Source organism: Scyliorhinus canicula, chromosome 2 (genome assembly GCF_902713615.1).
Source record: "Scyliorhinus canicula chromosome 2, sScyCan1.1, whole genome shotgun sequence".
Lineage (NCBI taxonomy): Eukaryota > Metazoa > Chordata > Chondrichthyes > Carcharhiniformes > Scyliorhinidae > Scyliorhinus > Scyliorhinus canicula.
Window position 1 is genome coordinate 10,733,011 of NC_052147.1, and position 20,951 is coordinate 10,753,961.

At 46.5% G+C, this 20,951-nt stretch overlaps 1 protein-coding gene across 3 annotated transcripts in view; it reads left to right on the plus strand.

Moving 5' to 3' along the window:
* Positions 1-18,543: 18,543 nt before the first annotated feature.
* The window catches only part of LOC119950823 (centrosomal protein of 128 kDa-like), a 410,606-nt gene continuing 408,198 nt past the window's right edge, over positions 18,544-20,951 (plus strand). For all 3 annotated transcript variants that reach the window (XM_038773666.1, XM_038773649.1, XM_038773659.1), the window contains exon 1: positions 18,544-18,711. The gene's annotated coding sequence lies outside the window, so the exon portion shown is untranslated. The remainder of the gene's footprint in view (positions 18,712-20,951) is intronic.

Sequence of the window (20,951 nt, forward strand, 5' to 3'; positions counted from 1 at the left end):
TCGTGCACATCAACCCCAACAGGACAATTCAGTTTCGTCTCCATTCAGCAATGTTCAGCAATAAACAAAGAGATGGGGTCCATCAGTGTTTCACCACAAGGAATTCCTCCACGCGGCAACTCAAGTAGAAAGTGGCGTTATATGTGTGTTTCAGACTGTCTGTCTATTTTCCAGCCGAGCATCAACCCCTGAAACTATACAGGTTTTTCCCTTTGTTTGAAACTGTTTGGTTTTGCTGCATTTGTTCTAATCTGTAACATACCTCAGGAAATAGGCACCTGGAGGGTTAGTGAGAAAAGAACATGTGGTGAGCGTATTGCTACTACAATTCACCACTGTATTGTCTTGTATTATGTTGATGCCGTTGTGGGCTCCGCTTGTGGCTCCGCCCCTCGGGGGTGGTATATAAACCTGTAAGCCTGTAGGCGGCACTCAGTACAGAGCAGTCGCAGGCAGGCACAGATCTAGCTGATTAAAACCACTGTTCACTTCTACTAATCGTCCCGTGTGAATTGATGATTGCATCAGAACAGAAAGACTTGCAATTATTCAGCGCCTCGCACGACTTCAGGAAAGCTCTCTACAGCCAGTCAATTATTTTTGAGGCGCAGGCACAGTAGCTAATTTGTACACAGCAGGATCCCACAAACAGGAAGGAGCAAGTGACCAAATAATCTGTTTTAGGTCGAAAGTAAAGTACCGCAGGTGCTGGAAATCTGAAATGAAAACAGAGAGTGCCGGAAATGCTCAGCAGCTCAGTCAGCATCCGTGGAGACAGAAACAGCGTTAACCGGCCTACATTTTCAGCTGCCCACCGCAGGACTTGTCGTGGGCAAGGCGGGAAACTTGATGGAAGAGCAAAAGGCCCATTGGCTTTGGCACCGGAAAACCCCGTCCATTGTTTCTGGTCGATGGCCTTCCATCGGAATTGGGAAACATTAAAGATGTACGAAGTTTTAATCAAGCACAACAGCAGGGAAGGTGGTGGGGGTGGGGGCGTGGGGGGGGGAAGAAAAAAGGGAAGGAAGACGGGAGGAGAAATTAAATCAGAAAAGGGGATGGCGGTGTAAGGCTGAAAAATGTAGAAGTGTGACAAGTAAAGAAACAAACGATGTGTCAAGATGGGGTGTAAATGTCAACAGTAGAATCATCACCAACAGCTGTCACCTGGGTTCGATTCCCGGCTTGGGTCACTGTCTGTGCGGAGTCTGCACGTTCTCCCCGTGTCTGCGTGGGTTACCTCCGGGCGCTCCGGTTTCCTCCCACAAGTCCCGAAAGACGTGCTGCTCGGTGAATTGGACATTCTGAATTCTCCCTCTGTGTACCCGAACAGGCGCCAGGGTGTGGCGACTAGGGGATTTCCACAGTAACCTCACTGCGGTGTTAATGTAAGCCTACTTGTGACAATAACAAAGATCATTATTAGTAGTAGTAACTTAAGGGAGCAGAGGTTATGATTTGAAATGGTTGAACTCAGTGTTGCATCAAAACGTTATCAAGTGCTCAGTCAAAAGATCAGGTGCTGTTCCTCAAGCTTGTGTTGAGCTTCGCTGAAACACTGTTGCAGGTCGAGGACAGAGATGTCAGAGTGGGGATGGAGGGAGGGATGTATAATGGCCGGGTGCTGGAAACTGCCTGAACCAGTGAAAATAGAGGAGGTAAAAGGGCAGGTATATCTTCCCTGCGCTCGCGTGGAAATGAGCTGTGGTGCTGGAGGTGCTGTTGCGGGTGACTGAGGAATGGGCCAGGCCATTGTGGAGGGAACAGTCCCTTTGGAACGCTGAAAGGGGAGAGGAGGATCTGGTGTTTGATGGTGACACCACGCTGGAAGTGACAGAAAGGTGAAGGGTGATCCGTTGATTGTGGAAGCTGGTATGGTGGAAGGTGAGGAAAAGGGGAGCCCTACTGTGATTCAGGGTCCTAGGAGGGAACTGCAAGACCAGAAGCCAGAAACAAAGACATGTCATGATTTTTTAAACTTCATCCATGGGATGTGGCATGGCCAGCATTATCTGTCCATCCATCATTTCCCTGTGACCTTGGTGGAGAACTATCTTCTTAAACCTCTGCTGTCAGTGATGGTTATATTTCCTGGGTCATAATACTTAGCCGATAACATTTCTTTGCATTGTTTTCAACTCCATGGAGAGAGCTTTGGGCTAATTTTTCTGTGGTAAAGGTGCAACAAAGCTATGAAAGTTACTGATTTTATCGTCATGCTCCTTATGAAAACGATTGACATAGCGGTCCACAGCAATATTTTTTACTATGGACTCATGATACTATTAAGAAGTTTGGCTCTGTAAAATAAAGTAAATTAGCACGGGCAAGAAAAATGTAATGTGTATAACTGTTTATAAATATGAGAAAAGCCAATAAAAATATATTTTAAAAAAATATTGAGAAGTTTGTTACAATCCCAGTTGGTGCTCTAACTGGACGAGAAAACCCAGAAAGGAACCTGGCTCAAAAGACCGTAACTTTTACTTTTTGTTTAACATAGTCACAGGACCTCCAATTAATTTTAACAATAAAAAAAAACTAAACCTAAAAAGTTTGATTATGGTACAATACCCCTTTACTTCCCCCTTTAGCTTCAAAAATATACACAAAATTTAAGGTTAACGTGGGTTACAAACTTTATCTTCAACTATCATTGTCTAAGTAACATATAGTCCCTTTAAACCCACAGACTGGCTGTGGTATGGCACACCCTCCACTCTGAACCCAAGTGATTGTCTGTGGATTTGACCCCAAAATCCCCCCCCCCGATGATTTTGGACCATGAGCCACCTTGTCTCACTGAACTCTGGTTTCCACACAAGTGGGCAGCACGGTAGCACAGTTGCTTCACAGCTCCAGCGTCCCAGGTGTAGCCATCCAAAATGGCTACCTGCCAAGGACAATGGGAATTGTGGTCAGCTTGGACACAGACACGTACACAGCCTCTGTGTATTGTGCAAAGAAACCAGACTTGACTGAAACATGTATCCATGAAGAGTCAATCACCATTTCCCCCAGGACAATAGAGTTTGAATCAAGGAGTTACAACAGGAGCAGACTAACCCGTGCCACTTCCCCTTATTTGGAAAGGCCTACAAGCATATGACAATGGTAGCTAGGACCCGCCCAGCCACTGAGGTATCCGCCCCCTAATTGGCCAGGATCAATGAGGGTGATCAAAACCCTATTGATCGTTTGGATCTGGAGTTAGGTCCGCCCCAAAGGCCGCGAAGCCCAGGAGAATAAGAACTGCAAACCGAAGGATCGGCCTCTTCTGGGCCGGCCTGTGTGCGACCAATTACAGCATATCAACCAGCTAAGTTCAAGGACCCGCGATCGCTACCTGAAGGACGAGCCCAGCCGAGACGAACCTGAAGACTTCCAACCGACCCACGTGGACAGAGATAAAGGCCTTATCCCCCGCACAGAGTCGGTCACCCCGAAGTTAAGTAAAGGTCATCTTAGTTAGGGTCTAGTTTAGTGCATAGTTGCGTGTATTATTGCATATTGTAATAAGTCTTGTGTTATTAATAAACTCTTTGAGCTAATACACTAGTTGTGTGGTCATTCGGTCAATATAAGAAACAGCTTGTGGTTCTCATCAAAATATAGAAGTCAACACAGGTTTGATTCTCGACTTGGGTCGCTGTATGTGGGGAGTCTACACGTTCTCCCCGTGTGTGCGTGGGTTTCCTCCAGGTGCTCTGGTTTCCTCCCACAATCCAAAGATGTGCAGGTTAGGTGGATTGGCTATGCTAAATTGCCCTTAGTGTCCAAAAAGGTTAGTTGGGGTTACAGGGATAGGGTGGAGGTGGGCTTTGGTAGGGTGCGCTTTCCAAGGGCCGGTGCAGACTCGATGGGCTCAATGGCCTCCTTCTGCACTGTAAATTCTATGATTCTACGATAAGTGAATTCAAATTCTGTTTTCAAAAAGACACACTTTCAGATCTTCTTTTCAATAGTTCTTTCTCCCAGTTGTTTGTGTTAAAAAATCCACCCAGGTTTTCCAAACTGCTCTTTCAAACAAAGCTTCTATTCCACTTTTGACAAGGAATGCAGCACACATGTTTTACATCCCCCCCTTCAGGATTTCTTTACTTTGACTCTTACACCAATCCTTCACAACTTCTTTACCTATTTATTCCCAGAGAGTCTGATGATAACTCAAACTTGTGATTTACCTCTGAAGTCTGCTTTCCCACTTTAACTCTCGTTCCTGTAGTTGCCTCTTCAATTCAGAATACTTTATCTGCTTTCCCCTTTAATTTCCCTGAACAATGCCTTGTTCAGCTTCTTGGTTTCTATTCCCTTATCTTCAGTCTTGACTTTCTGTCCCAATTCCCTGGTTGTCTGGACTGTATCTGATTCTTTGGGAAGTCAGCTTTCTTCAGCCCCCTTGTCCTATCCAGCCTGTCTTCTGGCAGTGTTGAGAGGTGTTCATTGCCTGGTGTCCCATCTCCAACTGCAAACAATTTCAGCTAAAACAAATTTCAATAAACTTTTCTACCATTAAAGGGACACGGGTTTCTAAGAAATGACTTATGCTTCTGCAAACATATTTACTTTTCACGCCAACAGATGCACAATTGGAACTGAAACCAAACCCCACACGTACAGATATCTTTGTCCAGCATGAATTTAACTATAGATTTCACCTTTCCTTACACAGAAACACTACATTAAACCCACTTAAAACTATACCTTATTTCTAATATTTACCAATACAAATATAAATCCCTTAAAACCACCTTTGTTTTCCGAACAAGTTTGCAGTAAGAAGGGAATTCAGACACATCATTGAAGAGACTACATGGAGTGGGAAGAGAGTTTTAGATGGGGGTAAAGACAATATTTTAAAAAATATATACATGTTGAAAGAGAATTCAACAAAAGAATTCCAGATCAGACCCATAGTAAGACTTGTCACACTTCTGACCAAAAGAGTATTCACCCAGAACATGATTGTATTTTTAGATACTGAAAGGCACAATTGGCAAAAGAACCAGACTGTGAGATGAGGACATTTTATTTTTTTCCATCCAGTTGTTTTGATCTGAAATGCACTGAACGGTTGGAGCTCTAACAACATTCAAGAAGGTTGACACCATTGGGGACAAAGCAGCACACTTGATCTGCATCCTGTCCACCACCTTAAACAATCGCTCCGTCCATCACAGTGGCCGCAGTGATAATATGGTTATATCTACAGGATGCACTGCAGCAACTTGCCAAGGCTCCTAGAAGGACAAATTCAGCAGGCACATAAGGAAATTGAAGGCAGCACGGTAGCAATGTAGATAGCACAATCGCTTCACAGCTCCAGGGTCCCAGGTTCAATTTCGGCTTGGGTCACTGCCTGTGCAGAGTCTGCACATCCTCCCCGTGTGTACGTGGGTTTCCACCGGGTGCTCTGGTTTCCTCCCACAGTCCAAAGATGTGCAAGTTAGGTGGATTGGACATGATAAATTGCCCTTAGTGTTGGGTGGGGTTACTGGGTTATGTGGATAGGGTAGAGGTGTTAACCCTGGGTGTGGTGCTCTTTCCGGGAGCCGGTGCAGACTCGATGAGCCGAATGGCCTCCTTCTGCACTGTAAATTCTATGTAAATTCTATGTAAAAAAAGCATCTGAAAGTTCCCCTCAAAGTCACACATCACCCTGGCTTGGAAATCTATAGTAAAAAGAAATACAGGAAAGTTCCCAGTAGGAAATGGACACTTCAAAGAGAAAGAGGCAGAAGTCGAAAATACCAGCCACCTCTCTTCTCCCGTGCAGATCCACCTCTTTCGTTATTTTAATGTATCATCCACTCTAAATGCAAATGAAGGAATGAATTGTTTTCCCAGTTATGCTCTGAAGCTTATTTTCCGTGCTTGCACAGGTAAGCAGAAGCATCAGTTGCTATGCTGTTGATTGCAATATTAACCGTTGGATTAATGGCTTTTGTTTCTCCTCAGCTTTGTCAAAGTTATTTCCTGAACGCACCTCATGTTTGGCTTTGTTTGGCATTGCGTTGTTATGGTAGTTGTCGCTAGGGTACAGAAACAACGAAAGGCACCAATGAGAAGTGGAGAAAGTATCGTTTTACCAATAATACTTTAAATTGACTCGCAAAATGTAAAAGTTTGTGGCGAGTGTTGCATTAACATGTCAAGCACTATTTAGAGATTGGTTATTATTTACACAGGCATGCGTGTTGTGATATTGTATTAATTCGCTTGTTTCCTACATTGTATTTTTTGTTGGCCAAGGAACTACTGTTAGTTTTGATTGTGTTCCTCTGTCCAGTCCTTTACCAGCAGCATGAACACATTTATCAGGAACAGATAGCTCCTCAGTTACCACTGCAGACAATATGAAGATAATAAACATTTATTCACCAGCAATAAATTCTGAACTCTGATCTCTAAGTGAAGCACTGATACTTTTGAGCATGAAACCCCAAATAACAATTGCAACAAATGACACCGAACTTGACAAGCTTTGTCAGCACATACCCAGGTCTTGAGTACTTCTCAGACCCAAGAGACAAAGAAAACAGAGAATTGCATTAATGCAATGCCATTCCGTTCATGACTTCAGGATGTCTCGAAGTGATTCACAGCCAATGAAGTGTACTCACTGTTGTCATGCAGGAAATGTGGCAGCTCATTTATGCTCAGGAAGATCCCACAAAAAGCAAGGTGATAATGGTTGTTTTTTTAAAGTGATGCTGACAACACCCTCAGCTCCCAAAAATGGAAAGGGGGCATCATTAGGACACCATTGGTACACGCTGCAGCAAATGTCAGCATATTCTCTGCCTTCTCCCACTACACCTCTCCAACTCTCATCTGTGAGCTCGATTCAGACTTCAATTCCATGTCCAGGTTGGCGGTCCAGCACTTGTGAAAGTTGTGGTTTAACTTTAAATAAGAGGGGCTGGATTCTCCGCAGGCTCCGCACCGAAATCACGTTCAGCGAGGGGGCAGGGAATCCACTTTCACGGCGAAATCGGGCCGGGCGCCGATCCGGCGATTCTCGAAAATCGGCGTGATCGCGGAGTACACTGCGCGCCCATTGACAGAGGACAGCCCAGTGATCCTCCGCTCCCGACCGGCTGAGTTCCCGACAGGGTGGAACTAACCACCTATTGCCAGTCGGGATGCTGGTGGGGCGGTTGCAGACTCAGTCTGGTGGGGGGCGTGGGGATTGGACACCGAGGGGGTGCTTTATAGGCGGCTGGGGGGGGGGGGGGGTAGATCCACGCGATTAGATGCTCAGGCGCGCGGCCAATCGAGGGGGTCTAATTTTTGCGTCTGGCTCCGCGGTCTGGGTCTGTCATGGAGCTCGGCCCCGCCGCTGGAGGCCACTGCTGGGCCCATGCGCGGACTCCAAAACAGAAGTGCAGGGGCCCGTATCCACAGCTAAAGCTGTGAGATTTACTCAGGTCCCTGCTAGCCCCCCTGCAGGGCATTGAATTAGTTCATCCTTTTTACAGGAATCTCTGGAATAAAAGTCCAGCGTTTTTACGCCAGCATGGGGGACACAGTCCCATTTTGGGAGAATCCAGCTTCGGATGGTCATTGAGCTGAAACTCAAACTGCAACAGTGGCATTGATTGTAGTTTTAGGCCAAGGTGCAAACACCGAGGAGGGGGGGAGGGTGGAATTGGTTGCGGGAGGGATGAAGGAGATGGATGTGAACTCAAACCAATGTCTTATTGAATGAGTTGTTTCCATTCCAACTTCTTAATTACTGCTCACAAAATGTGGCAATAGAGTAAATAGTGGGCAGGAGAGGGGCAGACTCCAGGAGGCCATAGACAGACTGGTGAAATGGGCAGGCAGGTGGCAGATGCAATATAATGCAGCTAAGTATGAAGTGACGCATGTTTGGAGGAACAAGATGGAGAGGGTGTATGATCTAAATGGAACCGTTTTGGGGGTGGGGGTGAGAACCGAGGGCACATATTCACTAATCCTCGAAGGTGGCAAGCAGTTGAGAAGGTGGGTAGGAAGCTTACAGAATACTTGCTTTGTAAATAAGAGAATTGAATACAAAAACAAGGAACTCATGTTTAACGAATACATATCTCTGGTTAGGCCTCATCTTGAGTCGCATGTACAATTCTGGGCCCCTCACCACAAGGCCTTGGCGAGGGTACACAGCAAGTCTACTTTATGATACTTGGGATGAGGGACTGTGATGAGGTGGAGAGATTGTTCTCTTTAAAGCAGAGAAGTTTAAAGGGAGACCTAATAGAGGCGTTCAAAATTATGATTATGCTATTGATAGAGCGCGTAAGGAGAAACGGTTTCCTCTGGTAAATAGGTTAAAAAGCAGAGGCCATAAATTTAAAACTATTGGCAAATGAACTTGAGGGGAAATGGAGAGAAATTTCTTCAAACAAAGAGGTGTTGAGATCTGGAATGTATTACCCGAACAGGTTGCAAGTCAGTTTCCATTGTAACTTTGAAAATTAAATTGGACATGTGCTTGAAGGGGGTGAATTTTCAGGATAAAGCACTGGGTAATGGGACTACATTTGACAGCCCTTTTAAAGAACTGACACTGAATGAATGACCTGCTTCAGTGTTGTTAGAGTCGACCATTTTATGCTCCCCATCCCTAGTTGTTCATATATATGGTTGCATTATTGACCATGAAATAGTGCCACTGTAACTTGAGAACACTGGAAGTATATTGTACAAATAAAGCAGGTTTATGAGGATTCAGATAGGTCTATTTATCATTCCTCGTTGAATCCCTACAATGCAGAAGGAGGCCATTTTTCCCATCGAGCTTGCACCAATCCTCTGAAGGAGCCCCCTAATCAGGCTCCCACCCTATCACTGCAACCCCATAATCACACTTAACCCGCACATCCCTGGACACTAAGGGGCAATTTAACATGGTCAATCCACCTAACCTGCACATCTTTGGACTGTGTGAGGAAACCGGAGTGCTTGGAGGAAGCCCCCCCCCCCACTCCCCCATCATTGGGAGAAAGTACAACTCCACACAGACAGTCGCCCAAGGCTGCAATTGAACCCGGGTCCTTGGCGCTGGCGGCTCCCTGGTGGGTCCCTAGCGCTGTGATGCAGCAGTGCTAGCCACTGTGCCATGCTGTGAAGATAGTTTGGAATGGGAGAGAAGAGAAGTTGAAATAATAGAATTTTGTAGCATAGAAGGAGCCATTTGTCAATGTCTTATTAATGGGATGGTTAAGGTGTAATGGCAATTGCTTTGTTAAACAGTTGATTGGTATTTGCACACCTATAAATGGGGATAGCTGGGACACCGGGGGCTTGAAGTAGTGTTGACCGTGAACAAAGCTAATAAACTCTCTCCAGCACAGAAAGCAGCTGCATCTTCACCGTCTGACGTGGGCATCATGATCGGCACAGGCTTGGAGAGCCGAAGGGCCTGTTCCTGAGCTGTACTATTCCTTGTTCTTCAACCCATTGTGACTCCCCTTTGAAAGAGCAGTCATGGTTCGTCTTACGCCCCTGAAGCTTCGTCCACAACCCTACACGTTCCAAAGCCTCAAGTATCTGTCCAAATCCTTTGCAAATCATTTATGGGACCAAATCACATTGCCTGTGATGAACTCTGTGAGTGAAACATGTCTCCTCATTTTCCCTCCAATGATTTTGGATTCATGGGAAGGAATTTTACAGCCCCGTTTTGGCAGGGGCAGGATCGGAAAATGTGGCGAGTCGTTCAAATGTCCATTGACTTGGCAAGACTCGAAGATCACCGCCGGCGGGCAGGGCTGCAAAATTCCACCCATGGTCTCTGATTATTGATCCGCTCACCAGAGGGAACAAACTTTCCCTATTAAAATCTTTCAATTATGTTTCAATTTCCTGCCTCTCATCCCTGGTTACACCCTGTAAAACCCCCGCTCTACCCTTTCCAGGGTTGTGGTCATTTTCCTGAAGCTGAGCCTGTAACCCAGGATGTACAAGTTTAATTATTTCATTGTTCTGGTGCTCGATCTCGTCGCTACAAAATCACAAGGGGGATATATATACACAGCATTGAACATGGTGTACTGTTTTTATCTTGGAAACTTTTCTTATACTTAATGAATTTGTTCACTGATTTTATTTATTCACTACTTGCATTCTTAAAGGGCTTTTTTTTCAAAGACCAATTCAAACTGGAAAACAGCATTGCGATAATTTACTGCCTTCACCTACTGTGCTGATTGCAGGTTTTGCCCTGCAAGTCATGTTTGTTTCCATGTAAAGGTTTATTTTCACCATCTCCTTTTTTAAGGCCTCAATGACCTGAAAATGATAAACAATGTGACAAATGAGTCACTCACCTAAAGTGAGAATTGGGTAATAAATCAGATAATACAGCACAGACAAGTTACAGTATTGGTGAAAAGAGAAACTTACTGCCGAAGTTTTGTGTCTCGCACTCATCAGGCCAAATGCAAGACGATTTGCATTTGAAATTTGGCATTCTTGAATTTGTTCTGATGAGTGCAAGATGCAATGCTTCAACAGCCTGTCTCTCGTTTCAACAATATTCAAGTGACTGTTTGTATGTAATTATTATTACTCCAAGATTAGTGGCCATGGCCCAGCCCCAAATTCTGGCATTCCTCCCTCATCTCTCTGTCTCTCTGCTTCACTTTGCTCCTTTAAGACACTCCTTACAATCTAACTCTTTGATCAAGCTTTTGGTCACTTGATCTAATATCTCCTTATGTGTCTATTTGTTTCATAATGCTCCTGTGAATCATCTGGGAATGTCATTATATTAAAGAGACTATACGTAATAACAATAATAATAATCTTTATTGTCACAAGTAGGCTTACATTAACTCTGCAATGAAGTTACTGTGAAAAGCCCCTAGTCGCCACATTCCGGCGCCTGTTCAGGTACACACAGGGAATGTCCAAATGACCTAACAGCACGTCTTTTGGGACTTGTGGGAGGAAACCGGAGCACCCAGAGGAAACCCACGCAGACACAGGGAGAACGTGCAGACTCTGCACAGACAGTGACCCAAGCCGGGAATTGAACCTGGCACCCTGGAGCTGTGAAGCAACAGTGCTAACCACCGTGCCGTACCGTAACATATAAATAAAAGTGGTTGTGGTTGTAAACAGGATATACGCTAGAAGATTCTTAGATTTACATTTTACACCAGATGCAGATTACAAAATACATCCCATTGGGGATCGGGCTCTGCCATGTGTAAAGAATTGGGTGAGTGGAGGAATGGGGTGACATCGGAACAATTGCATTGGTACCAACCCAGCTGAGCAGATTCCTGTAGCCATGTGGTCTGGGCTGCCAGGAAATTCTGATACTTGGGCGAGAGGAAATAAAACCCATGTCAAAAAATTGGGAAAGGTGGGCAACTTGCCTATTTACCCCCATCTCCTATGCAGTTCCAGCTTTGCAGAAGTTTCTGGCCTATATCGCCTATGATAAATTTAAGAACAGACAAATTCAACAGCAATTTGATTAAATTAACAGAGGGTAATTATAATTAATGAGCAGAATCTGAAATAATATTAAATTCTTGCAGATGCCTTTATCGGTAAATTATTGATAACCATTTCAAAATGTATGAAGGAACTTGGTCTGATGCTTGCAAATTTTTTAATTTGTATCGCACGGCTTTGTTCCAGTTTGCTGTTTTATTGGGTTGGTTTTCCACATTTAATAATTTAAGTATACTTTTGTCTTTGCTTTGATTTTAAAATTCCCAGTCTTGTTTTCAAATCCCTCCATGGCCTCTAGCTCTGTAATCTCCTCCAGCCCAACAACCCTCCAAGATATCCACGTTTTTCTCATTCCACCCTCTTGAACACTGGCAATTTTAATTAGCTCACCATTGGCAGCTGTCTCGGCCCAAGGTTCTGGAATTCCCTCCCTGCACCACGCCGCCTCTACTTTCCTTTCCTCCTTTAGGACACACCTTAAAAGCTACCTCTTTGACTGAGTTGTTGGTCATCTTCCCAAATACCTCCTTATGTGGCTTGTGCTAAACTTTGCATGATAATGCGCCTGCAAAGCACTTTGGGCCATTTTGATACATTAAGGGTGCTACGTAAATATCGGTTGTTATGTGATTTGGATCATGTGGCAGTCGGTATTAGGGGTATTACGGTACCCTGGACAATGCTGTAAGACCATTGGTATGGGAGGTACCTGAGACTGCTGTATCATTAGTGAAGCCTGCCTGCTGGTTCCGCCCAGTAAGACAGATTATAAGAGCCTGTGGGCGCGATTCTCCGCTCCCGGAAAAAATCGGGAGGGCCGTTGTGAACTCGGCCGAGTTTCACGACGGCCTCGGAGGCCGCTCCTTGCCCCCTATTCTCCCCTCCCGGTGGGGCTAGGAGCGGTGCTCTGTAACTCTCGGCCGGCGGGCGACGCGCCGAGAGTGACGCGACGGCGGCGCCTATGTGACGTCAGCCGCGCATGCGCAGGTTGGCCGGCTCCAACCCACGCATGCGCGGCTGACGTCACGACGGCTGACAGCTCGAACCCGCGCATGCACGGTGGCTGTCTTTCCCCTCATCCGCCCCGCAAGACATGGCGGCTTGATCTTGCGGGGCGGCGGAGGGGAAATAGTGCGTCCGATTGAGACGCCGGCCCGACGATCGGTGGGCACCGATCGTGGGCCTGTCCCCTCCCGAGCACAGTCGTGGTGCTCATTCCCCACCAGGCCCCCTGAAAGCCCCAAATGGGCATCTCACGGAGTTTTCACGACGGCGGCGACCAGGTATGGTTGCCGCCATCGTGAACCGGTTGCGAACGGCAGGCCGCTCGGCCCATCCGGGTCGGAGAATTGCCGGTCGCCGTGAAAAACGGCGAGCGCCGATTCTTCCGAGCGGGGGATGGGAGAATCGCGGGGGGCGCCAGGGGGTCATGAAATTAGTCGGGGGGCCCTCCCGCGATTCTCCCACGCGGCGTGGGGAGCGGAGAATCGTGCCCTGTGTCTCCCCAGCAGCTGGATTCTGTACTTGCGCTGCTGGGGGAAACATCTAGTACAATAAAGCCTTCAATTGTTGTCCAATCTCTCTTCTGGAGTCATTGATCGAGCATCAGATCACGAGGATCCTTTGATAATTGCACTAATACTGATTAATTTAGAAATTTTCACAGATACTCAAAAAACATCTTAATTCAGAAAATTGTTAGCCATTTGTGTGAATCTAAATACACTGCCTCTTAATAGGCCATTGATAATAATCTGTCAGCATGCTTTCTGTTTCTGCGTGCTAGTTTATTTCTCATTTTCAGTGCACATCGCTGGCTAGCAGCAATTCAATAAAGTGAGCCAAATGTGTAAGTCTCGCCCTCTCATATACACAGCCTCTCCCAGTGGGACGTCCTTAGCTGCTGCTCTTTGTGATGACATTTCGAAACTGGGTCCTTCACGGCCCCAGGCTAAAGCTTCAGAGGAACCTGGTGAGGGTTTGAACTCAGACATGTAATGTGCAGACCCACCAGCTCATGGTCACACCCTGGCGCCCATGAACAAAACTCCCAGCTACGGGCGAATAGCTTGGCTGTTTTGCGGCTATCTCGGGAGAGTTGAAGGCTAATAGAGTAAACCCTGACAAGAAATCTGGAGTGGAACTCAAAGACAGACTGATACATTTTCCAGAAACTCCCGCAAGCAAGCTGGTGCCAAACATAGTGCTTTGCAATTAACTGCTGAGATCGAGATGGGCACCCTGATATTTGGGCAGCCCAGGATCTCTGTAAGGTTTTCCCAGGCTGGGCCCTGGGGAGGACACTTAGGGCGCGATTCTCCCGAGTTACGAAAACTCGGGAAGCTGGCGTCAAAAACGGGCGCGTTTGACGCCAGCCTCCGCCCCCCCGACCGGGAACCGATTCAGCTCCCCGGTCAGGGCTAGTATCGCGCGGCCGTGAACTAGCGAATTTCGTTAAGCCCGCTAGCCAGAGTTAGCGACGGCTGATGCGTCAGATGACGTCAGCCGCGCATGCGCGGATTGGACGACTCCAACCCGCGTATGCGCGGATGACGTCATCGCACTTGTGCGTGAAACCCGCGCATGCGCGGGCCGTTATGCCCCGCAGAAGCCCCGCGAATGGATACAGCGGGGCGGCGGAGGGAGAAAGAGTGCGCGGGGTAAGTACCCGCTGCCTGCGATCGGTGCCCACCGATCGCGGGCCCATGGCACCCTTGGCACGGCCGTGCCAATCGGTGCCATGGTTCCCGAGAACGGGACTTTACGGCCGTTTTTACGAACGGTCAGAGCAGGTGTGTTTTATGCTTGTAAAAACGGCCGTAAATGCCTTGGAAATCGGCCCATCGGCCAGGAGAGAATTGCTGCTCGCCGTAAAAAAATGGCGGGCAGCGATTCGTGTCGGGTGGCGGGCGTGGGGGGGGGGGGGGTTGAATAGTGGGAGGGCGTTGGACCAGCGTGTCCGTAAAAATTTACACCGCCCGCTATTCTCCGATTTTTCGTAAGTCGGGAGAATCGCGCCCTTAGAGTCTGGGGCCATGGCTGAGATATTAAGTGAATACTTTGCACCCGCTCTCTCTCTCTCTCTCTGGGCAGCACGAGAGCATTTTGGATAGCACAATTGCTTCACAGCTTCAGGGTCCTAGGTTCGATTCTGGCTTGGATCACTGTCTGTGCGGAGTCTGCACATCCTCCCCGTGTATGCGTGGGTTTCCTCCGGGTGCTCCGGTTTCGTCCCACAGTCTAAAGATGTGCAGGTCAGGTGGATTGACCATGATAAATTTGCCTTAGTGTCCAAAATTGCCCTTAGTGTTGGGTGGGGTTACTGGGTTATGGGGATAGGGTGGAGGTGTTGACCTTGGGTAGGGTGCTCTTTCCAAGAGCCGGTGCAGATTCAATGGGCCGAATGGCCTCTTTCTGCACTGTAAATTCTACGATAAATTCTATGATCAACACCCGTCTTTACCAAGGAGGCAGATGCTGTACCAGACTATGGAAAACAGATGAGGAAACTTTGTCCCCAGAAGGGTTCAAACTTGATAAGGATGAAGTGTTGAATAGACTGTCAGTACTGAAAGTCGACAATGCACCGGGACCGAATGAGATGCATCTAAGGACATTGGAGGAAGCGAGAGTGGAAATTGCAGGGGCGCTGGGCATAATCGTCCAGTCTTCTCTGAACTCAGGGGATGTGCCAGAGGACTGGAGAATTGCAAATGTTACACCATTGTTCAAAAAAGATTGTAAAGCTAGCCCCAGCAATTACAGGCCAGACAGTTTAACATTGGTTGTGGGTAAGCTTCTCAACACAATTATTCAGGATAGAATTGGTATTCACATGGAAAATTATGGGTTGATTAGGAAGAGCCAGCATGGATTTCTAAAGAGGAAATTACGTTTAACTAACTGGAGTTTTTTGAAGGGGTAACAGAAAGGGTCGATGAGGGTAATGCTGTTGATGTGGTGTACATGGACTTTCAGAAGGCATTCGATACAATACCGCACAACAGACCTGTAAGAAAAGTTGTAGCACATGGAATAAAACAGACGGCAGCAATGTGGATACAAAATTGGCTGAATAATAGGAAATAGAGAGTAATGGTCAACAGGTACATTTTGGACTGGAGGAAGGTTTGTAGTGGTGTTCCCCAGGGATCCGTATTAGGATCCTTGCTTCTCCTGATATATATTAAAGATCCAGATCTGGGTGCGCAGGGGAGAATTTTGAAGAATGCACATGAGACAAAGCTTGGAAAAATTGTAAACTGTGAAGAGGACAATATAGAACTTTAAAAGGACAGAGACAAGTTGATGGAGTGGGCAGTTAGGTGGCGGATGAAGTTCATTGCGGAGATGTGTAATGTAATGCATTTTGGTAGGAAGAACATGGAGAGACAATATGAAATAAAGGATAAAATTCTTAAGGGTGTGCAGGAGCAGAGGGACCTGGGTATGTATGCACATAAGTCATTAAAGGTGGCAGGACAGGTGGAGAGCAATTAATAAAGCCTATAGCTTTCTTGGCTTTATTAATAGGACCACAGAGTACAAGAGCAAGGTGGTTATGCTGAATTTATATAAGACATTAGTTAGACCTCAGCTGGAATACTGTGTACAGTTCTGGGAGCCACACTATAGGAAGTATGTGAACGCACTGGAGAGAGTGAGGAAGAGGGTTACAAGAATGGTTCCAGGGATGAGAAACTTTAGTTATGGGGGTGGATTGGAGAGGTTGGGATTGTTTTCCTCAGAGCGAAGAAGACTAAGGGGAGATTTGATAGAGATGTTCAAAAAAGGGTTGTACAGAGTAGACAGGGAGAAACTGTTCCTGCTCGTAAAAGAATCAAGAACGAGAGCGCACAGATTTAAAGTGATTTGCAAAAGAAGCAAATATGATAATGAGAAACGATTTGGGGTCTGGAATGCAATGCCTGGAAGTGTGGTGGAGGTAGTTCCAATTGAGACATTCAACAGGGCATTAGATATTGACTAGAACCAATGTGCAGGGGTACGAGGAAAAGGCCCTAAGTCACGGTGCTCGCTTGGAGAGCTGGCGTAGACACGATGGGCCAAACGGCCTCTTTCCGTACCATAACAATTGTGTGACTTTACGATACGTAAAAACTAAATTTGTCGTTTAAAGACAATGCGCAGATTTTTTAAAAATCTAAATTTAAACGTGTTATTTAAAAATTGTGCATCGTGCATAAAAACTAGAATTGTTGTTTAAACTTGAAATTGGGCGAAACTAATTTTGTGGCTCAAAGTGTGCTCATTATAATTTCTGCATAAAACCTAAATTTGTTGTTTAATCATAGAATTTACAGTGCAGAAGGAGGCCATTCAACCCATTGAGTCTGCACCGGCCCTTGTAAAGACCATCCTACTTAAGCCCACACCTCCACCCTATCCCCGTTGTGGTGATATGCATCACTGTAGATACACAAGGGGTTAATGTAAGTACACGTAGACTAGCTAGACACTAGAGGGAGCACCAGAGACATGACACACAGAAACTCAACTGGTACCATGTATTGTTATGCTTTTGGCGTAGCATAAGCTGCTTCCTTGATGTTCACTCTGACAAAGGAAGGTTCAGACGTGGAGATAACTTCAACACGTTTATCAAACTATTTACAATTCTCCTACTCGGATTCGCCACTACTGTTAATCCTTCTATAGCTACTAAGACTGACGAACCAGTCTGCTACAATCCACATGGTGGGTGTGATATTGAATCAACCCTGTGTCTGTGCTCACTGAGTGTCTCCACTGGAAAGAGGAAGATCATGTGTGCTGTGTCCTTTATATATGGGTTGGTGGGGGCAGCACGGTGGCGCAGTGGGTTAGCCCTGTTGCCTCACGGCGCCGAGGTCCCAGGTTCGATCCCGGCTCTGGGTCACTGTCTGTGTGGAGTTTGCACATTCTCCCCATGTTTGCATGGGTTTCGCCCCCACAACCCAAAGATGTGCAGAGTAGGTGGATTGGCCACGCTAAATTGCCCCTTAATTGGAAAAAATTAATTGGGTACTCTAAATTTAAAAAAAATATATGGGTTGGTGTAATGCCCCCTGTGGTAGTGTCACCTCTGTGTGTATCGTGAATGCCCATTGGTCGTGTCCTATCTTACTGACCTATTGGTTGAGTGTCTGTGTGTCATGTCTCTAGTGCGCCCTCTAGTGTCTAGCTACTTTAAATGTACTTAAATTAACCCCTTGTGTATCTACAGTGATGCATATCACCACACCCGTAACCCCACCTAACCTTTTTCTACACTAAGGGACAATTTAACATGGCCAATCCACCTAACCTGCGCATCTTTGGACTGTGGGAGGAAACTGGAGCACCTGGAGGAAACCCACGCAGACGCGGCGAGAAAGTGCAGACTCCGCACAGACGGTGACCCAAGCTGGGAATCGGACCCGGGACCCTGAAGCTGTTCAATTTAAACTTGAAATTGGGCGAAACTGATTTGGTGGCTCAAAGTGTGTTCATTAAAATTTGTGCATAAAGACGAAATTTGTTGTTTCAACTTGAAATTGGGCGAAACACTGGGCTAAATAGCTGGCTTTTAAAGCAGACCAAGGCAGCCCAGCAGCAGGGTTCAATTCCCGTACCAGCCTCCCCAAACAGGTGCCGGAATGTGGTGACTAGGGGCTTTTCACAGTAACTTCATTGAAGCCTACTTGTGATAATAAGCGATTTTCATTTTCAACTGATGTTGTGGCTAAAATAGGGTTGATTAAATTTGTTATGAAAGTTTAAGTTGGATGGGCTAGGGGCAATATTTTTTAAAAGAACATTGTCACAGAAGAAATTTTAAGTGAACAATTATGAAGAATGAAAGTTGTGTGGTGTGCAGCTTGCCAGCTGAAGGAGTGAGGCAGAGTTAGCGCTCTAGAGCTGCACTCTGGCGCCTCTCTCTCTCTGGGTGGGGGAGAGGGGCAGGAGGCGGGACGTTTGGCGCAATTTCCGAGCAGGCACTGAAGCGGGACACCTGCCGGCCGGCCCGCGGTGCCCTCTGGGATTTGTAGTCTCTCCTCCCCCTCCCGCTCCCTGGGCCGCGGCCGCGGGGACTACACCTCCCAGCGGGCCGCGCGGCGGGTCCCCGGCCGGCCCGAAGGCGGACATTTCAAGTTGCCATAGACGCTTTCATCCCCTGGCGGCGGTGAGGGCGGCCGGTCGGCCCAGGATGCTGGTGGCCGAGGACGGGCCGCTCAGCCTAGCGCGGGCGGGATGGCTCCTTGCGGCGAGTTAAAGGTAACGGTTCCTCCAACGAACGCCCCTCCGACAGTTAATGTCAATAAATAAGAGGGTCTGGGTGTTCCCATCCCCTGTCAGGGCAGAGCCCGGCCTGGAGCAGTCACCTGAGTGAGTGAGTGGAAAGCAGCTTCCCCTCCTGTTTCTGCTTGTCTTTAGAAACTGACCTGAGGAAGGAGCAGTGCTCCGAAAGCTAGTGATTCCAAACAAACCTGTTGGATTTCAACCTGGTGTTGTAAGACTTCTTACTGTGCCCACCCTAGTCCAGTCCATTGGCAAAAGAGGCTGTGGAGACATGAGGGGAAACCGAGGCGCATGTGTGGGTGCAGATTCAATGGGCTGAAAGGCTGTATTTATCTGCACTGTTATTTTTGTGTGATTCTGAGTTTTGAAGATCTGGAATCCGTTGCCAGAGAAGTGTGGTGGAGGTGAGGTTCAACTGAGGTGTTTCGGAGGGGATTGGATTGTTACCTGCAAAGGAGGAATGTGGGGAGAAGGTAGGGAAATGGCACTGGCTGCATTTTTTTATTCAGAGGGCTGGCACAGACATGGTGGGCTGAATGGTCTGTGGTGTAATGATTCTCAGCACCTCCCAAATGCAGGTGCTGAGGGAGTGGTGTGTTGTCATTTGAATGAGACATTAAACTGAGGCCTTGCCTGCTTTCCTGGGTGGAATGATCAAGATTTTAAACTGTTTGCCCCCTTTTGCTTCTTGGGGTCATGTAAAAGATCCTCTGGCACTATTTCGAAGAAGAGCAGGGGAGTTGTCCCTGGTGGCAGGCCAATGTCTAACCTGCAATCAACATCACAAAAAATGCATTTTTGGGACATCATCAGATTGGGATTTTCCATGTGATTATTAATTGATGTGTTTCCTACTTTGTAATGTATCTCAACTTCAAAAAAGTACTTATTGGCTGTAAAGCACTTCAGGACATCCTGCAGTTCTGAATGGTGTTATAAATCTTTTTTTAAATTCAATTACTGTGACATACACTCCTCCCATCTCTGCTTTGTAAACCTGCCCCTAAATTAAAATGTTGATGAAAGAAGGGAAGACTCTAATTGATATGGAGCTTTTTACAGCCACAGCTATCTCAGTGAAGGACTTTTTGAAGTGTAGGAAGTGCAGCAGCTAATTTGCACTCAGCGAATTTCCCCAAACTGCTGCTAAAGACCAGATAATCTGTTTTGGAGATGCAGCCTCCATTTATTGTCTCATCTGAGACATTACACCTCTGATGGTGCAGCACTTCTTCAATACTGCACTGGAGTGACGGGCTTGATTATTGTGCTCAGGCCCTGGAGTGGAATTTGAACCTAGAACCTTGTAACTTAACCATGATGTGGAGATGCCGCCGTTGGACTGGGGTGAGCACAGTAAGAAGTCTTACAACACCAGGCTACAGTCCAACATGTTTGTTTCAAAAACTAGCTTTCAGAGCACTGCTCCTCACCTGACGTCCAACAACGAATATGTTGGACTTTAACCTGGTGTTGTAAGACTTCTTACTTGTAACTTAGGCAAGAGTGCTACCCACCCAGCCAGTAGCACTATATAAAACATTAGAGCAAAATTTGCATCAATTCAGAAATTATGGATATGTTGTAGCCTTGATCACAGTTTGGCTTGACTTGATGTTTGTCTGGAAACTAAGATATTCTCGGCCGCGATATTTTTAAGAGTGATGAAGAGGATAGGTGTGGGGTGAGCCCCGAATACCTCTGCATAGCAAAGCATGGTCCTGATCACTCAGCCAGCTCTTATTGGTGGCGTATTAGCGGTAGTGGAGTAATCCAGAGACCCGGTGTAATACTCTGGGGACTTGTCCCACCACAAGAGGTGGTGTAATTTGAATGCAATGAAAAAAATCTTGAATAAAAAGTCTAATGATGACCATGAAATCATTGTCGATTGTTTTAAAACCTATTTGGTTCACTAATGTATTTAGGGAAGGAAATCTGCTGTCCTTACCCAGCTGACCTACGTGTGACTCCAGATCCACGGTAGTGTGGTTGACTTTTAACTGCCACCTGAAATGGCTTCACAAACCACTCGGTTGTATCAAACTGCTGGAGTCTCAAAGGAAGGATACAAGATGGACCACCCAGTATCGACGTAGGTACCTGAAATGACAACAGCAAACTCAACCCAGTTAACCCTGTAGAGTCCTCCTGTCTACCATCTGGCAGCTTGTGCCAAAGTTACAAGAGCTGTCTCACAGATTAGCTAGGCAACA